This window comes from Dendrobates tinctorius, unplaced genomic scaffold, assembly GCF_039654945.1.
Source record: "Dendrobates tinctorius isolate UK_male_01 unplaced genomic scaffold, ASM3965494v1 ptg000143l, whole genome shotgun sequence".
Taxonomy (NCBI): Eukaryota; Metazoa; Chordata; class Amphibia; order Anura; family Dendrobatidae; genus Dendrobates; species Dendrobates tinctorius.
In genome coordinates, this window is record NW_027361810.1 from 1,767,712 (window position 1) to 1,785,000 (window position 17,289).

A 17,289-nucleotide genomic window follows, 5' to 3' on the forward strand; every position below is an offset into this window, starting at 1 on the left:
TATCTGGAAAGGGGAATCGTTTTGTGGGGTCCAGACGGACAAAATTCCAACATTGATATTTTGCGGTCACCCTAGTGCACAGTCTGGCGATCGGAGCGGTGGTGCTGCAGTGTCCACTCTGATCACAGGTCCCTGTAGTCAGTCTGGGGATCATAGCGGCCTCGGAGCGGTGGTGCTGCAGTGTCCACTCTGATCACAGGTCCCTGTAGTCACATTGTGGGGATCGGAGCGGTGGTGCTGCCGTGTCCACTCTGATCACAGGTCCCTGTAGTCACATTGTGGGGATCGGAGCGGCCTCGGAGCGGTGGTGCTGCAGTGTCCACTCTGATCACAGGTCGCTGTAGTCACAGTGTGGGGATCGTGGCTGCCTCGGAGCGGTGGTGCTGCAGTGTCCACTCTGATCACAGGTCCCTGTAGTCACATTGTGGGGATCGGAGCGGTGGTGCTGCAGTGTCCACTCTGATCACAGGTCGCTGTAGTCACATTGTGGGGATCGGAGCGTCCTCAGAGCGGTGGTGCTGCAGTGTCCACTCTGATCACAGGTCCCTGTAGTCACATTGTGGGGATCGTGGCGTCCTAGGAGCGGTGGTGCTGCATTGTCCGCTCTGATCACAGGTCGCTGTAGTCACATTGTGGGGATCTTGGTGGCCTCGGAGCGGTGGTGCTGCAGTGTCCACTCTGATCACAGGTCACTGTAGTCACAGTGTGGGGATCAGGGGGTCCTCGGAGCGGTGGTGCTACAGTTTCTGCTCTGATCACAGGTTGCTGTAGTCAGAATATGGGGATCGTGGCGGCCTCGGAGCCGTGGTGCTGCACTGTCCACTCTGATCACAGGTCGCTGTAGTCACAGTGTGGGGATCGTGGCGGCCTCGGAGTGGTGGTGCTACAGTTTCCACTCTGATAACAGGTCGCTATAGTCACATTGTGGGGATCGTAGCGGCCTCGGAGCTGTGGTGCTGCATTGTCCGCTCTGATCACTGGTCGCTGTAGTCACAGTCTGGGGATCAGGGGGTCCTCGGAGCTGTGGTGCTGCATTGTCCGCTCTGATCACAGGTCGCTGTAGTCACTGTGGGGATCGTGGTGGCCTCGGAGCGGTGGTGCTACAGTTTCCACTCTGATCACAGGTCCCTATAGTCACAGTCTGGGGATCGTAGCGGCCTCGGAGCGGTGGTGCTGCACTGTCCACTCTGATCACAGGTCCCTGTAGTCACATTGTGGGGATCGTGGCGGCCTTGGAGCTCTGGTGCTGCAGTGTCCACTCTAATCACAGGTCGCTGTAGTCACAGTCTGGGGATCAGGGGGTCCTCGGAGCTGTGGTGCTGCATTGTTCGCTCTGATCACAGGTCGCTGTAGTCACAGTCTGGGGATCAGGGGGTCCTCGGAGCGGTGGTGCTGCACTGTCCACTCTGATCACAGGTCCCTGTAGTCACAGTCTGGGGATCAGGGGGTCCTCGGAGCTGTGGTGTTGCATTGTCCGCTCTGATCACAGGTCGCTGTAGTCACAGTCTGGGGATCGGGGTCTTCGGAGCGGTGGTGCTGCACTGTCCACTCTGATCACAGGTCCCTGTAGTCACAGTCTGGGGATCAGGGGGTCCTCGGAGCGGTGGTGCTGCACTGTCCACTCTGATCACAGGTCCCTGTAGTCACAGTCTGGGGATCAGCGGCCTCGGAGCGGTGGTGCTGCATTGTCCGCTCTGATCACAGGTCCCTGTAGTCACAGTCTGGGGATCAGGGGGTCCTCGGAGCGGTGGTGCTGCATTGTCCGCTCTGATCACAGGTCGCTGTAGTCACAGTGGGGATCGTGGCGGCCTCGGAGCGGTGGTGCTACAGTTTCCACTCTGATCACAGGTCGCTATAGTCACAGTTTGGGGATCGTAGCGGCCTCGGAGCGGTGGTGCTGCACTGTCCACTCTGATCACAGGTCGCTGTAGTCACAGTGTGGGGATCGTGGCGGCCTCGAAGCGGTGGTGCTGCATTGTCCGCTCTGATCACAGGTCGCTGTAGTCACAGTGGGGATCGTGGCGGCCTCGGAGCGGTGGTGCTGCATTGTCCGCTCTGATCACAGGTCGCTGTAGTCACAGTGGGGATCGTGGCGGCCTCGGAGCGGTGGTGCTACAGTTTCCACTCTGATCACAGGTCGCTATAGTCACAGTCTGGGGATAGTAGCGGCCCCGGAGCGGTGGTGCTGCACTGTCCACTCTGATCACAGGTCGCTGTAGTCACAGGGTGGGGATCGTGGCGGCCTCGGAGCGGTGGTGCTACAGTTTCCACTCATCACAGGTCCCTGTAGTCACAGTCTGGGGATCAGGGGGTCCTCGGAGCGGTGGTGCTGCATTGTCCGCTCTGAGCACAGGTCCCTGTAGTCACAGTCTGGGGATCAGGGGGTCCTCGGAGCGGTGGTGCTGCATTGTCCGCTCTGATCACAGGTCGCTGTAGTCACAGTGGGGATCGTGGCGGCCTCGGAGCGGTGGTGCTACAGTTTCCACTCTGATCACAGGTCGCTATAGTCACAGTTTGGGGATCGTAGCGGCCTCGGAGCGGTGGTGCTGCACTGTCCACTCTGATCACAGGTCGCTGTAGTCACAGTGTGGGGATCGTGGCGGCCTCGGAGCGGTGGTGCTACAGTTTCCACTCTGATCACAGGTCGCTGTAGTCACAGTGTGGGGATCGTGGCGGCCTCGAAGCGGTGGTGCTGCATTGTCCGCTCTGATCACAGGTCGCTGTAGTCACAGTGGGGATCGTGGCGGCCTCGGAGCGGTGGTGCTGCATTGTCCGCTCTGATCACAGGTCGCTGTAGTCACAGTGGGGATCGTGGCGGCCTCGGAGCGGTGGTGCTACAGTTTCCACTCTGATCACAGGTCGCTATAGTCACAGTCTGGGGATCGTAGCGGCCCCGGAGCGGTGGTGCTGCACTGTCCACTCTGATCACAGGTCGCTGTAGTCACAGTGTGGGGATCGTGGCGGCCTCGGAGCGGTGGTGCTACAGTTTCCACTCTGATCACAGGTCGCTATAGTCACAGTCTGGGGATCGTAGCGGCCTCGGAGCGGTGGTGCTACAGTTTCCACTCTGATCACAGGTCGCTATAGTCACTGTCTGGGGATCGTAGCGGCATCGGAGCGGTGGTGCTGCACTGTCCACTCTGATCACAGGTCCCTGTAGTCACAGTCTGGGGATCAGGGGGTCCTCGGAGCGGTGGTGCTGCAGTTTCCACTCTGATCACAGGTCGCTGTAGTCACAGTGTGGGGATAGTGGCGGCCTCGGAGCGGTGGTGCTACAGATTCCACTCTGATCACAGGTCGCTATAGTCACAGTCTGGGGATCGTAGCGGCCTCGGAGCGGTGGTGCTGCACTGTCCACTCTGATCACAGGTCCCTGTAGTCACAGTCTGGGGATCGTAGCGGCCTCGGAGCGGTGGTGCTGCACTGTCCACTCTGATCACAGGTCCCTGTAGTCACAGTCTGGGGATCAGGGGGTCCTCGGAGTGGTGGTGCTGCAGTGTCCACTCTGATCACAGGTCCCTGTAGTCACATTGTGGGGATCGTGGAGGCCTCGGAGCGGTGGTGCTGCACTGTCCACTCTGATCACAGGTCTCTATAGTCACAGTCTGGGGATCCGGTGGTCGGTCGGTTTCTTCTCTGGTTACCGTCCGTGCTTTTCTCTGATTTACGTTGCTCTCAGCACATATAACGGATGTTATAATGTGACGTGACACAAGCGGATGTGCAGGATGTAGATTTCGCCTGCTTCTGGCCTGGACAATGCGCCGCTTACTTCCTGCTGCTTTCCACACGTCAGGTGTTAGTACACGTGGTCCTCAGGTGGGCAGGGACTGTTCGCCCATTACCTATGGATTCGTCCAATGTTATGCTGATTACAAACAGCAAATATCCCTTTAAGGGCGCAGTCAGTTGATTAACTCTTGTGAGGATCGCTTTGAATTCCTCGGACTGGCCGTCCACTCTCCTGACCTATGTGTGACAGCGTGTATTTTTATGCAGCTGCCACTCTCAGGTTGGAAGAGCAGACAGCCCGTCCAAGGATTTTGATGTGATCCTCGCACGAGTAATGCGGTTGTCTGACTGCGCCCTAATTGTGCCTTCAATAGTCTGGAACGTCCAATAATTCAATTAGTGTTTCTCTCCCAGAACTGCACAATGATCAGGAATCCTCTGCTCATTAGCGACCAGTTATCAGCTATGTATAAATCCTGTTCACAGAGGCCAACAAGAACCGTGTGGGAAAAAAAGACATTGTCCTGTGCCGAGGAAAGATGGTACAGCGGGAAAATAAGTATTCGATACACTCCCCCCCCCCCCCCCCCCAACAAAAAGAAAAGAGGTCTGTAATTTGTATCATAGGTCGCTTCACCTGTGAAAGACAGAATCTAAAAATAATATACAGAACATCACATTGTAGAATTTTTACATAATTAGAATTTTATTGTATGAAACACCAACCAACCAGCGAGAATTCTGTCTCTCACAGACCTGATAGTGTTTCTGTAAGAAGCCTCCTACTGTGACCTCATTACCTGTAATAATTGCACCTGTTTGACATCGTTATCTGTTTAAAAGACACTAGTCCTTACACTCCAACCTCTCCACCATGGTCAAGACCAAAGAGCCGTCTAAGGACACAATTGTAGACCTGCACAAAGCTGGGATGGGCAATAGGCAAGCAGCTTGGTGAGGTGGTGACAACTGCTGGCACAATTTTTAGGAAACACAAGATCACTGTCAATCTTCCTGGGTCTAGGGTTTCCATGCAAGATCTCGCCTTTTGGAGTAAGAATAATTCTGAGAAACATTAGGAATCAGCCCAGAACTACATGGGAGGACCTGGTCAATGACCTAAAGAGAGCTGGGACCACAGTCTCAAACATTAGCGTTAGTAACACTACGCCGTCATGGATTACAATCCTGCAGGGAACGCGAGGTCCCCCCTGTTCATGCCAGCACATGTCCAGGCACATCTTAAGTTTGTCAACGGCCATCTGGATGATCCAGAGGAGGCATGGGAGTATGCCATGTGGTCAGATGAGACCAAAATAGAACTTATTGGTATCAACTCCACTAGCCGTGTTTGGAGGAAGAAGGATGAGTATAACCCCAAGAACACCATCCCAACCGTGAAGCATGGTGGGAGAAACATACTTTGGGGGTGCTTCTCTGTAAAGGGAGCAGGACTACTACACCGTATTTAAGGGAGGATGGATGAGGTCATGTATCGTGAGATTTTGGTCAACAGCCTTCTTCCCTCACTAAGAGCATTGAAGATGGGTTGTAACTGGGTCTTTCAGCATGACAATGACCCGAAACACACAGCCAGGGCAACTAAGGAGTGTCTCAGTAAGGGCGGGGTTACATTTGCAACTGTAGTGAGAGAAACTCGCCTCAATACCCGGCACTCTGGACCGGAGTGTGCGGCTGCATGTATTTCTATGCAGCTGAACATTCCCGTCCTGAATACCGGGTATTGGGCGAGTTTCTCGCATTGTAGTTGCAAGTGTGACCCTGGCCTAAGAAGCATTTCTCGGTCCTGGATTGACCTAAGCTGTATCCAGACCTGAGCCCAATGGAAATTCTTTGGAGGAGCTGAAACTCAATGTTGCCCAGTGACAGCCCCGAAACCTGAAAGATCTGGAGAAGATCTGTATGGAGGAGGGGGCCAAAATCCCTGCTGCAGTGTGAGCAAACCTGGTCAGGAACTACAGGAAACGTCCGACCTCTGAAACTGCAAAGAGACTGTATGTAACAATCCTACAATGTGATTTTCTTTTTTTTTTTTCTAGCTTCTGTCTCACAGTTGACGTGTACCTATGCTAGAAATTACAGATATCTCCATTCTTTAGAGGTGGGAAAACTTGCAAAGTTGTCAATTTATCAAATATTTATTTTCCCCACTGTATCTCTAGCCACTATACGACTTGTAATCTGCATCCCCCCTCCTTCTCCATTTCCCTTTTGCTCCATCTCTAATTTTCAGTTGTCTTGTCATGGCGATGAGCTGCTATGATGTCGCCCATACACAGCAATCAGTTCATGTTCAGAAGCTGCAGCAGCAGGGAGGACATTATACAGCAGTACTGAGCAGTGTAGCTGTGAACCCAACTCTGGGATAAGGTAAATCACTCACTGTAGCACATTGCCTGCTTCCACCTCTACTTGTTTCTCACTCCATAGACTTCCATAGGCAGCTGTAAGCAGTCACCGCACAGTCCTGCTGGCTTTTATTAACAGCCTTTAGCTGTGTTTCAGAGTAAATGATGAGATAAGAAAGCTAAGGGGCTGAGGCTCATAGGTGGAGAAAGATTTCCCTGATGGTTTCTTATATTCTGCTGCCTCAGTAATCAGTCTCAGGGTAAGTTCACATCCGGCAGATTTGTATTAGACATTTTTGACGTCTTGTGTGCTCTATGTGAGAGGTGAATCCGTGCACTGAGACCCCAAGAATCGGGGGCCATGGGGTATATACAGTAGCTACAGGTCAGTGCACCCCCCCATGGTGAGAGGAGCTCCTGCTATTAGCTGATGTCATGCTGCAACACAATAGAGTGATAAAGGGGAACGCCGGAGCGCCAGACTTCTGTAGTGGAAAGGCGCTACCCGTGGGTCTGCTCTGCGCCGCCATCCCAAGATGCCCCTATACGAGTATAACATCTGTGCCTCAAGTGATGTCTCTGCCCCTAGATGACTTCTCAGCCTAACATGTAGACTGTGTCGTCTCTGCCTCATGTGACGTCTCTCTCCGTGTGACTTCTCTGCCCCTCGCATGCTGTCTCCTCTTCCCCCTGTGATATCTCTGCCCCAGCGTGCTGTCTCCTCTGCCCCCCCGTGTGCTGACGTCTCTGGGCCAGCGTGCTGTCTCCTCTGCCCCCCATGTGCTGTCTCCTCTGTCCCCCGCGTGACGTCTCTGCCCCCCCGTGTGCTGACGTCTCTGCCCCCATGTGCTGTCTCCTCTGTCCCCCGCGTGACGTCTCTGCCCCAGCGTGCTGTCTCCTCTGCCCCCCATGTGCTGTCTCCTCTGTCCCCCGCGTGATGTCTCTGCCCCCCCCCCCGTGTGCTGACGTCTCTGGGCCAGCGTGCTGTCTCCTCTGCCCCCCATGTGCTGTCTCCTCTGTCTCCCGCGTGACGTCTCTGCCCCAGCGTGCTGTCTCCTCTGTCCCCCGCGTGACGTCTCTGCCCCAGCGTGCTGTCTCCTCTGCCCCCCATGTGCTGTCTCCTCTGTCCCCCGCGTGATGTCTCTGCCCCCCCCCGTGTGCTGACGTCTCTGGGCCAGCGTGCTGTCTCCTCTGCCCCCCATGTGCTGTCTCCTCTGTCTCCCGCGTGACGTCTCTGCCCCAGCGTGCTGTCTCCTCTGCCCCCCATGTGCTGTCTCCTCTGTCCCCCGCGTGATGTCTCTGCCCCCCCCCCCGTGTGCTGACGTCTCTGGGCCAGCGTGCTGTCTCCTCTGCCCCCCATGAGCTGTCTCCTCTGTCTCCCGCGTGACGTCTCTGCCCCAGCGTGCTGTCTCCTCTGTCCCCCGCGTGACGTCTCTGCCCCAGCGTGCTGTCTCTTCTGCCCCCCATGTGCTGTCTTCTCTGCCCCTGTGACGTTGCTGTCCTTCATTCCTCGGACCGATCATTTGATTGACGCGGCTCTAAGGCCTGTTTCATACCTCCGTCGTCGGCCGTCAGCTGAAATCCGCCAGCAACTAATTCGTCTCCGTTCAGTGACGGACGGATTCCAGCGGACCACGTTGGCAGCGGATCCGTGGGAGAAGGCAAGCGGCGAGATTTAAAGCGACCGCGGTACGTAAATCGCGCGTCGGCTGCGATTCTATGCGAGATCGCGTGGCGGCCTGGGAACGTGCGAGGTGAGAGAGAGAGATTTTAGCGGCTCCCGGGACGCCATTTCAGGGTTAAAACTGCTCCCGGCTTTCACCTCCCGGGCATGCACAGTTAAAACTAGCGGACCGTCAACCAAAAAAAACGTTGCAGTGTCCGTCTGGTCCACCTGGGAGCCGCTAAAATTCTCACGGATCCGTCAACAATGGACGACCATCAGTCAAAATCCGCCACTAAGGCCTGTTTCACACATCCGTTTGTGTCCATCAGTCAAAATCCGCCGTTTTGCAAAAAAAAAACGGATCCGCCATTTTTCTTGGCGGATCCGTTTTTTTTTCCCATTGAGTTGCATTACCGTCGGATCTTGACGGATGGCCAGCCGTTGGATCCGTTTTTTTGCGGATCCGCCAAAATTTTGACGTCCGCCGACATGCCCGAACAGACCATGCAACGTTTTTTCGGGCGGCCGGATCCGCATTTGTCACTGCGCTTGTCCGAAAGACTTCACTCAGCCGCAAATTTGACCCTAAACTCTTCTGGTGGCTGAAAAATTCTCTCCCTCTGTTCCTTTAAAATTCTTCCTTTGACGGATCCGTTAAAATAACGGTCCGGTGCCAAACGTTGTGGTCAGTACAGGAACGGATCCGTTATCCTCCATTTTAGCGGATTTTGACAGACCAAAAAAAACTGATGTGTGAAACAGGCCTAATACAAATCAAGGCCTGTTTCACACTTCAGTTTTTTCAAATCAGTCAAAATCCGCCAAAAAGTGAAAATGGCGGATCCGCTTTTCTTGTGGTGGATCCGCCATTTTTTCCCATTGAGATACATTAGTGGCGGATTGTGGCGGATGGTCGTCCGTTACGTCCACTATTCGGCGGATCCGCCATATTCCAGGCGGATTCTGAGGTGGACGGAGCTTGCAATGTTTTTTGGCGTGGACAACGGCGGATCCGTCGTCATCCGCCATGCGATAGAATGGGCGCCTATGGACGGCAGATCTGCAATACTGCGGCATCTGCCGGCGGAATCCGCTTTTTCGCACTGAGCATGCTCAGAAAAAAAGATACTTTTCCAGACAGTCCCAAAACTATATAAGGTGGGCTAATTAATCATTGGGCCCAGACATTCGGCACCAGCCACATTGATAACATCAAGAAGAAGGAGAGAGACAGAGCCAGCCAGTCAGCTATATAAACCTGTGCCCAGCTGCAAGACCCCTGTAGGAAGAGGCCTTCCAGCACCTGCCCAGCACCAAAACAGGACAGAGAGGCCTGTCTTGCAATTGTGTGAGTATAAACTATTTGTGTGTGGCCTGTGTGTGGTCTGACTTCCTGCATGTATGTCTGTGGCCTACCAGTGTTGCATGTCTGTGTGTGTGTGTGTGTGTGTGTGTGTGTGTGTGTGTGTATTTTATTCTGCTTTTGTTTTCATACTTTAGTTGTTTTTCTGTTGCATGTGTACAAAATTTTATTTTCATAGTAATGTAATGTTTTTCCATATTTGCAATTGTGCTAAACTATTTGTGTGGGGCATGTCTATGCGTCTGTAGCTTGCCTGCATGTGTGTGTCGCCTGTCTGTGTGTGTGTGGGTTTTTTTTTCATACTTTTATTGTTTGTCTGTTGCATGTGTATTGCATTTTATTTTCATATTTGCAATTGTGGTGTGATAGTGTTGTGTATTGTATGTGGTGTAATAAAACTTTTTAAAAACTGTCCGTTGTATTATTTAAAAACCAGGTAAAATTAAGTATGGGTATATGAAGTGTTTGGTTTTTGGTATACAATGTGTTACTCTCAAGTGAGAGTTTTTCAGGGAATTTACTCATGAAAACACTTTATACTCTCAGTGAGAGTTGGAATTTACACACATTCAAACACTTTCAATTTTACACACATGAAAAGACTTGGGTATACTCTCAGTGAGAGTTTAAGGCCGGGGTCACACTAACCGACGTAAAATACGGTCAGTATTTTACATGCGTAATACGGATGAATGACCCCTAAACAGTGCTCCGTATGTCATCCGTAATCAAGGTGTGGTCGCGTATTTTGCGCATGTAAGCATCCGTATGGCGAGATTTTCTCGCAGGCTTGCAAAATGGACATATAATGGAGCCCTATGACAGGGTTTCTAACAGAAACCAAAGAATAGATATAGACACATAGAATGTGTCTATATATATATGTTTGTCACAATGACATGTATGTGTATATATATGTATTCTATGTGTATATATCTATTCTTTCTTTCTTTATTAAACCTGTCAGTGTGAGTTTACTGTATCGCGCACTGAATTGCCGGCTTTTCTAAAAGACACCGGGTGCGTATTTCTCGCAAGTCACATGTGTGGTCCGTGTGTAATCCGTATTTTTGCGCACCCATAGACTTGCATTGGCGTACTACGGGCGTAGTACGCTGACGGCACGGAGCCTAGAATACGGATGAGAAATATACGGCTGGTGCGAGGGACCCCATAGGGAATCATTGGTCCGTGTCTAATGTGGCTTTTAGCGCCTCTCACTCGTCCATATTCCTCGCCAGTGTGACCCCGGCCTAAGGGAATTTTACACACATGAAAACACTTGGGTATACTCTCAGTGAGAGTTTAGGGGAATGTACACACATGAAAATACAAGGGTATACTATATGACTTTTGGGGAATTACCCAATCACAGTGTGCTACTCTCTGAGAGATTGTAAGGGAATTTACACACATCCAAACACTAAAAGTGTGGGTATACTCAGGAATTACACACATGCAATCATAATGTGGTTACTGTCAGAGATTTTCAGGGAATTTACACACATTAATGCCAGTGAAGGTTTTATTTTTTTATGTTATGATAATTCTCTTTATACTTGCAGATCCGTTCAGGAAGCAGCAGCACCTCCTGGAAGAACACAGCAGCAGCAGAAGAAATCCGCCAGCTAGGCCGCAGCAGTTTCAGAAATGTCTTCTTCTGGGAGCTCCCCCTCACAGCAACAGCCAACTGAGGTTAGATAAATGGTTTTAACTATTATTTTACAGGTTTTTTTTTTTTTTTTTTTACAATATATACATTTATTATGTATTCACGGGAACCTGAATCTGAGGAGCTTCCAGGAGGAGACATGCAGGGTGGAGAGACGCAAGGAGGGGGCGCGCAGAGTGTAAGTTTAGCACATACATACATACATAATGCTACACCCAACACAAACATTCATCACAGCGCACACAATAACTACGCATCCATCCAACCCCAATTTTTCTTATTTTTTTTTTACAGTCTTCACAATCTGGTGCCCGCACAAGAGCGACTCCCAGGACATCCCAGCGTCGTTGAGGTGCTGGCTCTGGTGGTCGACGAACGGTAAGTAACCCTTAGCTAATTGATTAATGAACCTCATGTGTTTGAATTGAATGTAATTTTTTTTTTTTTTCTTCACAGGTTTCACAGCGTGCTCCCCAGAGACTGTTTGAGGAGGGTCTCATAATAGAGACGGACGAACTCATCCAGGCAGTGGAATATGGCAGACCGTTTACATGCCGACCACCCGACGGCTCTGGGATGAGGTGTGTTCGGAGGTAGTAGACAACTGGGAGGAGCTCGATGCGAGGGCCAGGGATTTTGTGCGTAAGTATTCCAATTTCAGTAACTTGATTTACAGCATGTGAAGTGTTGAATACTAACCACTTTGTTTTTTTCCGTCACAGGTGAGAGGGTTATCACACGGTGGCGGTCGCTCAGGGATCGCTTCAAGAGGGACTTCAACAAGGAGATGCAGGCCCCGAGTGGATCAGGAGGACGCCGGGGCACCCCGTATAAACATTACAGAGCCCTGGCGTTCCTCAGGTCGACGATGGTGTCCAGAAGGTAAGTATTCCACACACCATTTCTGTAGTGCAAATGTTGACATGTTTAGCCTAATTTTTTTTTCAGCAATGCTAAATGAAATATAAAGATAGTAATATATTTTTTTTCTCTTTTTTTTTTTTTTAGCACTGTCTGCAGCACTCGGGAGCCTGCTTCTGTGTTGCCTCCCTCTGAATTGATCCCTTGTGAGACCGCCACCGGTGACCACATCGAGTTATCGGACCCCTCCCTACCTTCCCTCTTGTCTCATCCCTCTATCCCCTCCACCAGCACTGGAGCAGCAGGGCAGACTTCATCACATGAAGCTGCTGGTGACAACTTACAGTTCCCTTTACCCCACCCCTCTGACACTGACGCAACATCTCGACCAACTTTTGGTTCTGGCCGGCAGCGTCTGAGGAGTCAGGAAAGGATGACCTTGTCTGACTGTTTGAGTCTGAACTCATCTGTCCAGAATGGTTTCCACACTTATGGAGAACGGTTATCTTCTGGGTTGACCATGATCAATCAAAGCATCATGGAACTCAGGAGATACATGGAACAGATGAATTCAGAGTCAAACCAGACGCCGAGACATATCTTTTTTCAATCCGTTGTCCGGCAAATGGAAGGTTTAAGTACTCACCTGCAGATGCGTGTGATGCAAGCCTATCACAATACTCTAGTGGAGGTACTCTCCGAAGCATCCCATCCTCCCTCTGTCCATCCTTCCACAGTCCATCCTTCCCCCACCATCCATCATACAACCGTCTCTCCTCCTACCACTCCCTCTCCTTTCTCTAGTTCCCCATTCCATTCTTCCCAGTACCTTCCTTCCCCATTGCATTATACCCCAATGCCCTCACCACCCCCACACGCACACGCACCTTCAATGTTCCCACAAACCTCGTCTGTCCATCCACTCCCGTCCCAACCTCATGTTTTCAACCCCCCTTCCACTTCTGATCCTCAACAACTCCCTTCCCAGTCCCCCCCCCCCGATGTGGTCAACCCTGTTATCCCCTCCGATAGTATCTCCACCCAACAATACCAACAGTTGTAAGGTGTTTGTAATAAAAATAATTTTTGTATTTAAAAAAAAAAATTATTTTCCAATAAAAAAAAAGTTTAAAAAAATTTGACAAATTTTTTTGTTAAAAAGAACTTTATTGTGTAGTTTATTTTTTTTATTTAATTCTTGGTAAAGGTTGAAAGTACACCGGTGGTGTAAGAGGGGAAAAAACCACAACACTTGGTAACATTTTACAGTAAGCCGTTGATGAAAACACAACACTGTTATTACCCACAATTGGTATAAAAAAACAAAATTATACCATGCCATCTTGCCAGGCAAGTTTTCCCTCTGGTGTCAGAAAATAATCTGCAAATGTCTCCCTCTTTCTTGCCACTGACCCTGTACTCTGAACAGTTGGCTGCTGATAATCCCACAAGGTGTTTTCAGACAGATTGTCTTCTATGGAAACAGGTTCCTTTGAAAGGACAAAGTTGTGCAGAATGACACACGCCGTCACCACCTCATCCACAGTCTCAGTTTTCATCTTTATGGCCGTTAACAGCACTCTCCATTTTGCAGTTAAAATGCCAAAAGCGCACTCCACCACTCTGCGCGCTCTGGTCAATCGATAGTTGTATATTTTTTTTGCGGTGTGTCAGTCCATGACTACTATATGGCTTGAGTAGGTGTTTGGAAAGCTGAAAAGCATCGTCACCAACGCACACAAAAGGCATTGGTGGGCCTGTTGTTCCAGGGAGTAGTCTGGGAGGTGGGAAGCCAAAATTGTCTCCATACAAACGACGGCCCATTGCGGACATCTTGAAGACCTGAGAATCGTTTGATCGACCATACGCACCAATGTCCACGGCAATGAATTTGCAGTTGGCGTCTGCAATGGCCATAAGTACAACGGAGAAGAATTTCTTGTAGTTGTAAAATTCTGATCCAGATCCGATGGGTTTCACAATCCTGATATGCTTCCCATCCACGGCACCAATGCAGTTTGGAAACTGGCAGATTTGTTGAAAGTTGTCGGTAATCTCCAGCCACCTCTCCGGTGTTGGCTCTGGGATGAACTCCTGGTGTAGACAATCCCACATCGCAAGGCAGGTGTGTAGGACAATTCCAGAGATCGTTGAAATCCCAAGTCGGAAATGGTAATGGAGGGAGGTGAAGGATTCTCCAGTTGCCAGGGAGGGAAAAAAGTAAAATTAATGCAAACTACAAGCCATAACATAACAATAAAAGTCTGCAGAATCGGAAACCTTTTAAAAAATAGATAACTTACCGAAGGGTCACCATCAAACGCTCCGCCGGTGCTACAGAAAACCGCCTGTAGGCGTCTCTTCTCCGGATTTGTGCTCCAACACGTTCCACCAATGTCTCGAACAGGTCCTGCCTCATGCACACATAGCTGAAGAACTTGTCCGGCTTGTCCCTCAATTCCAGGTCTAGTGTAGAAGACGCCACGGGTGAACCTCTGCGCATTTATCGGATGAATCCACTGGCGCCGTCTCCTGAGACGCAGGATTCTCTCCCTCTGGAGAGCAATAATTGCCAACCAAAGGCAGTGAAGATCAAAGTCCACACAGAAGCTGTGAATACTGGCAATGACTCCGTCCAGACTCGCAATGACTCCGTCCATCGCTGCCACCAGCTCTAAAACCTTTCAAAGATTTTGTGTGACAACACCCTAGATATATTTCTCCCCAGTTTCCAGGATCCAATCATATTTGGGAGCCTCCCATTTTGGAGGTGTGGAAAAACGGATGGAAAAAACGGATGGCAGCGGATGGGACGGATCTGTACAAAAATCCGTATAGCGGTTCTGAAAAAAAAAACGGATCCGTACCATCCGCTGGCATCCGTTTTTTCCATCCGTTTTTACACATTTTTTGCGGATCCGGCAATTTCACTTTTTGGCGGATTTTGACTGATTTGAAAAAACTGAAGTGTGAAACAGGCCTAAATGGGGGAAAAACGGATCCGCCAAAAAATGGGCGTATCCATTTTTTTCCAAAAGTGGCGGATTTTGAGTGACGTCAAACAACTGAAGTGTGAAAGAAGCCTAAGGACTTTACTGTGCATCTCTGTGCGCCGAGCCTGGAACGCTGCCGTCTGATCGGCTGCTTGGATTTCAGTGCGGTTTTTCACATTCTGGCCGCTGCTATTGCACTCACACCACCTCCTGCTCCCAGCACACAGGCCCATGGCGTGTCCGCTGTGAGGGGTCAGACAACACACGGGGAGAAGAGAGCCTCGGCTGCTGCCACCACCAGGGCTGTGGAGTCGGGGGCTTCCCGGCCCCAACTCCATTGTTATCAGCGCTGACAATGCAACAACTAATTGCCCACAGTAAAGATGGCGGCCGCTGCTTCCAGTGACCTTCACAAGATGGCGCTGGTAGCCCCGGTAATAGCCGTTCTTGCTCCACTCTTCTCTATGGTGTGGGAGGCTGCGCTTGCGCAGTGATTGTTCCTTTCAGCACCCGGGGCGGGGAGACGGGACGCAGACGAGCGGAGAAAGAGTGGAACGATGTGGCGGCGGGGCCAGGAACGGCTGCTGTAGTGAGCGAGCGGCCTCCCCGGCACCTGCTGTGAGGTAACGTGAGGTGGAGCGGGCGGGAGGCGGCGGGGCCTGCGACACCCGGACCGGCAGTGACAGCGGCCCGGGCCTGGGGCAGAGACGACCCCCAGATAAACGTGCCCAGAGCAGCCCCCTATATACACACAGGGAGGACCCCAGATATACGTGCACAGAGCAGCCCCCTATATACACAGGGAGGACCCCAGATATATGTGCACAGAGCAGCCCCCTATATACACAGGGAGGACCCCAGATATACGTGCACAGAGCAGCCCCCTATATACACACAGGGAGGACCCCCAGATATACGTGCACAGAGCAGCCCCCTATATACACAGGGAGGACCCCAGATATATGTGCACAGAGCAGCCCCCTATATACACACAGGGAGGACCCCAGATATACGTGCACAGAGCAGCCCCCTATATACACACAGGGAGGACCCCCAGATATACGTGCACAGAGCAGCCCCCTATATACACACAGGGAGGACCCCCAGATATACGTGCACAGAGCAGCCCCCTATATATACACAGGGAGGACCCCCAGATATATGTGCACAGAGCAGCCCCCTATATATACACAGGGAGGACCCCCAGATATACGTGCACAGAGCAGCCCCCTATATATACACAGGGAGGACCCCCAGATATACGTGCACAGAGCAGCCCCCTATATACACACAGGGAGGACCCCAGATATATGTGCACAGAGCAGCCCCCTATATACACACAGGGAGGACCCCAGATATACGTGCACAGAGCAGCCCCCTATATATACACAGGGAGGACCCCCAGATATACGTGCACAGAGCAGCCCCCTATATACACAGGGAGGACCCCAGATATATGTGCACAGAGCAGCCCCCTATATATACACAGGGAGGACCCCCAGATATACGTGCACAGAGCAGCCCCCTATATATACACAGGGAGGACCCCAGATATATGTGCACAGAGCAGCCCCCTATATATACACAGGGAGGACCCCCAGATATACGTGCACAGAGCAGCCCCTATATACACACAGGGAGGACCCCAGATATACGTGCACAGAGCAGCCCCCTATATACACACAGGGAGGACCCCAGATATACGTGCACAGAGCAGCCCCCTATATACACACAGGGAGGACCCCCAGATATACGTGCACAGAGCAGCCCCCTATATACACACAGGGAGGACCCCCAGATATACGTGCACAGAGCAGCCCCCTATATACACACAGGGAGGACCCCAGATATACATGCACAAAGCAGCCCCCTATATACACACAGGGAGGACCCCAGATATACATGCACAGAGCAGCCCCCTATATACACACAGGGAGGACCCCCAGATATACGTGCACAGAGCAGCCCCCTATATATACACAGGGAGGACCCCAGATATACGTGCACAGAGCAGCCCCCTATATACACAGGGAGGACCCCAGATATACGTGCACAGAGCAGCCCCCTATATACACAGGGAGGACCCCAGATATACGTGCACAGAGCAGCCCCCTATATACACACAGGGAGGACCCCAGATATACATGCACAGAGCAGCCCCCTATATACACACAGGGAGGACCCCCAGATATACATGCACAGAGCAGCCCCCTATATACACAGGGAGGACCCCCAGATATACGTGCACAGATCAGCCCCCTATATACACACAGGGAGGACCCCCAGATATACGTGCACAGTGCAGCCCGCTATATACACAGGGAGGACCCCCAGATATACGTGCACAGAGCAGCCCCCTATATACACAGGGAGGACCCCCAGATATACGTGCACAGAGCAGCCCCCTATATACACACAGGGAGGACCCCAGATATACGTGCACAGAGCAGCCCCCTATATACACAGGGAGGACCCCCAGATATACGTGCACAGAGCAGCCCCCTATATACACAGGGAGGACCCCCAGATATACGTGCACAGAGCAGCCCCCTATATACACAGGGAGGACCCCAGATATACGTGCACAGAGCAGCCCCCTATATATACACAGGGAGGACCCCAGATATACGTGC

General features: G+C 51.4%; 1 protein-coding gene across 1 annotated transcript in view; it reads left to right on the plus strand.

The window, feature by feature from the left end:
• The first annotated feature begins 15,097 nt into the window (after positions 1–15,097).
• CLASP1 (cytoplasmic linker associated protein 1) overlaps positions 15,098–17,289 on the plus strand; it is a 199,176-nt gene continuing 196,984 nt past the window's right edge. The window contains exon 1 of the mRNA XM_073545310.1: positions 15,098–15,279. The gene's annotated coding sequence lies outside the window, so the exon portion shown is untranslated. The remainder of the gene's footprint in view (positions 15,280–17,289) is intronic.